General features: G+C 36.5%; 1 long non-coding RNA gene across 1 annotated transcript; it reads left to right on the top strand.

Moving 5' to 3' along the window:
• Positions 1 to 1,921: 1,921 nt before the first annotated feature.
• Positions 1,922 to 2,988, top strand: LOC125471878. Its single transcript, XR_007253989.1, has 2 exons — positions 1,922 to 2,062; positions 2,386 to 2,988. It is a non-coding gene; the product is annotated as an uncharacterized LOC125471878 (long non-coding RNA).
• Positions 2,989 to 3,899: the final 911 nt, after the last annotated feature.

The following is a 3,899-nucleotide window of genomic DNA, read 5'->3' as shown; positions in this document are numbered from 1 at the left end:
AAAGTACCTAACTCATCTCCTGACTTCCATCTCCATCTCATGCTAGGTAGTAATGCCAAGTTCAAATAGGTATTCAGTTGGCAATCATATCCAAATAGTTATCAAACAATATTTAAATCCCATAATTGTCATAACATTCATCATAATTATCAATCACATTATTAAAAAGATAATTAAACACATATATATCACAACATCATCAGTGCACAAGCCACAACCTATTTAATAAGCAAAGGTCTATGGCTAAATATATAAAAATCACATTTCAATAGAAATCATATTTATAAGACCAATTCATGTTCACAATTGATACTAATATAAGAAATTAAGATAATAAACATATCTCATATATTCAAGTCACTATCTAACCAATATAGACCCACTGGTCATGCGCCGCCAGTGGCGGTTGGCCTCCCTGACTCGCTGAAAAAATTCAACTATTTTAAAATTTTCCAATTTTTACAAGCAAGTAGAGTTCAATGAGAGGAACAACTTTCATACCTAGGCCGAAGTCCAATTCGACCGGGAAGAATCCCAAATTCACTCAAACCCGCTGGAAACCCTAAGATGGGTCTTCTTCTATTCGACTTCCTTGATGTTCCAACGCCCTTACAAGTGATTGGGTCTTGTTCTTGGGTCCAAGAGAAGTTGATCAAGGGTGATGGTGAATGGTGATGCTCATCAAAACGACGAATCGTCGTCGAGTTCTACTAGAATTAGACCTTAAAAACCCTTGATTTTTGGTGGAGATGGAAGGAGGAAGGTAGTGGAGCAGGTTGCTGGTGAAGGGGATAAGAAAATCATTTGAGAAATGGTAGAAATTGGCATGAAGTTGGCCGGTTTTTGAAAAATGGCTAGTGGAGTACACGAGTTCAAGAAATGGGCTAAAGAAATGTCCACCCCCTACTGGTCCTTTCTCTTCCTCTAATAATTGGATTGTCCCCACCTTTTTTTTTTTTTTTACTCCTAGTAGCCGGTTCCCTTAACCCAATTATATATTTGGGCCCTTTAGCCTCAAAGTGGAAATTAAATAATTTCCACAACCTAAAGTTTCGCAACTTCAAACGTCCATAACTACACCATTAAAATTCGGACTCGTAAACGGTTTTCGCCTATGCGTTCGTGGTTTCGATATCTATTCGAAAACGCTACTTGTGACCTTGAAAGGTCAACAAGTAAATAATAATTTTCCAAACTTCACTATTCGTAATTAGTTTAATTGAAATCTAAATTCAAATAAATTAATATAAATTCTCGAAAAATAATATAAAATCTCAATAATACAAATATGTAGATTATAACAATGAAATTCAGGAACGGGGTTTCACATTGGGGGTTTTGGATCAGTGTCAGAGCACCGCACCTTTGAGTGATATGGTGGACTCAAGCTACAGGGAAAATGAGGAGTGATCTCAAGTAGTCGAGACATGAGGAAGAGAAGGAGGAGAAGGCGGTGGCAGCCTCAAGGAGAGGTGGGATGATATGGGGTTGCATCTATGGGTCACAAGGTAATGGGGATTGAGGTATTTGGCGCATCATCACTGATATAGTAGTAAGACTAAGGGACATGGGAGAGGGAAGAAATGGTGATTTTGTGTGGTAAGAGTTTGTGACTCTTTCATGTTTTGAGTTAGTTTCTGTTTCTGAGAGCTCTTCTATTTAGTTTTTTGCTTTTTTGCGTATTTCTTTCTAAACTTGTGGTTGGTACGTGGTCAGTATTTACTTATCCATATGTTTTGTAAACTTGTTTTTTCTTTCTTTTCAATCAAGTATGTATTGTTAGTGATTAAGCCTTGAAGCTGATTTCTTAAAGTTCAAGTTCCTTGATTACTTAGTCTTGTTCTTATTTGTTTGAATTGGAAAATGGATGGCTGAGATTAGACTAGCTCGTAGACTAGGATTGTGCCAGCTGTCATAGTAGCTGACTTTGTCTTAGATATACACGTACAAGACACGAGTATGCGAGGCATGTGATGCATGTGAAGTTTGTAACGGTTCATTCTTGTATTCTCTCTCTCATTTTTATTCAGTGGACGAAATTGAATCAAAGAGGAAGTTGGAGGTACGTTTTCCATATTCCTTCTCATGTCTTTTCCTTTCATTCCTTCTTCTCAGATTCATCAAATTCTGCTAACTAAAATTACAAATTAAAATATAGGGTTAATTCATCTCAGTTTACTGTCCTGAAGTTTCTTCGTTTTCAGCATTTCATACATCAAGTTTTTTTTTTTTGCCCATTTCAATCTGAACTAGGATTATATGACAAAAATGCATTTGCTTTTACTGTGTCGTAGATGTGAGAAATTTGGTTGAGGCAATCCTTTCATCTAAAAATGTAGAAATTGTCTCAAATTCTGCTCCAACATTTTGGACCAAATAATGCAGGGTAGGCTGCTTGGCACAAAAAACGCTGTAACTGAAGTTTGTTTGCAACCCCTAGAAAGGAAGAAGTTGCCTCCCAATATTTTTTGAACTCCCCTGGTTATCTCTCCAATATGATAAATCCAAATCCGAAAATTTTCTCTTGCCACTGAGCATGTACAGATTGACATTCAGTGTCAAGGTGAATTTGCAAGTATTCCATGATTGTGTCTGTGTAGGCTCTTCGAAGATCAACCCTACAGTTTGGAGTATTATTTTAACCATTGGATCTGCAAATTCATGGCGCCTTTGGACCTATGATCACGAGTAACTACTTTGGCCCTCCAAGTGGTGGGGGGTGGGAATTGAGCGGAATTGCCATTTCCGTTTTGAGGTGCATCTTTGTTGAGACGATGCAAGTTTTGTCCCTTGTTGGATGATGCTGCAACACTAATGTTTAATGTGAAACAGATCCTACTGCTAATTTGTTGTCGGCTCCAATGAGTTTTTTTCTGTTGTAGTTGTACTGTGTTACTTTTGTATGTCAAAACCCTCCCTACGCGGGGTCGATTGTACTATTCCTAACATGTAGTTTGCTCTCTTATTAAGAATCAAGAAAATTCTCAGTTCCATCGGAAAAAAGAGTTTTGATAATAAATGATCCTTGAAATTGGCATCCCTCATCGCTTTGGTCCTGAAGTTAAAAACCGACCAATGTCTTCCTTCCATCTTAATTCTGTCAAATATTATTTTATTGTCCTAATGTGGCACACGCATGAGTCCTACAAATCTAATTAAGTAGTGCCACGTGAAAACTAATTAAAATGTATAAATAAATAAAAATATTTAAAACCATAAAAAAAAAAAAAAACAACAAATAGTGAATTGCCGTGGTGTTTAGCTGACGTCCTCTTGTTCCGGGTCATAGGGGTTGCAACGGGCGGTGATTAGATCTGGGTAATTATTCGAGGGGACTAAGGGGTGTGAGACCCAAACAAAGTTGTGAAAATAAGCTCCCTAGATGTTTCTAATAAATTTTAGGGACGGCTTTGATTAATTTTCAACTTCAAAGATTACAGTGATGAACAGTGTCACATTCAAGGACCATTTGTGATAAAAATTCAAACTATCTCAAACATATATTTTTTGAATCATGCTTCACTACTTAGTATTGAAGCAAAATTGCAAAATATTGCTTAAAAAAAAAAAACAAATAATAATAGACCAACAGAAGGGCCCAACGATGATGATCCTCCTAACATTCTTTTTCACTCAAGAATTTCAAAACAAAAATCAATTTAATTTATTATCCAAAGTTGCTGCTACATGTAAATTGTAATCGTTAAAAGTGGCTCGACAAATGAATGCTTATAATTTTTATGTTAACCAGAATTTGTGGCCGCCATAATCTAATCAACTCAAAGCTTTTCCCTTCCTGCCATAAACTGTGTCCGTCAACAAATCCAATTTCTGTAGGAATCTACCATTAGTAAAAGCTTCCTGAAATTTTTAGAGGAAAAAGGCAATGTGTAAGCAGA

Source organism: the organism of the source record quoted next, unplaced genomic scaffold (genome assembly GCF_019419815.1).
Source record: "Pyrus x bretschneideri cultivar Hongxiangsu unplaced genomic scaffold, Pyrus_bretschneideri_v1 Contig62, whole genome shotgun sequence".
NCBI lineage: Eukaryota > Viridiplantae > Streptophyta > Magnoliopsida > Rosales > Rosaceae > Pyrus > Pyrus x bretschneideri.
This window is presented reverse-complemented; position numbering and strand designations above follow the sequence as displayed.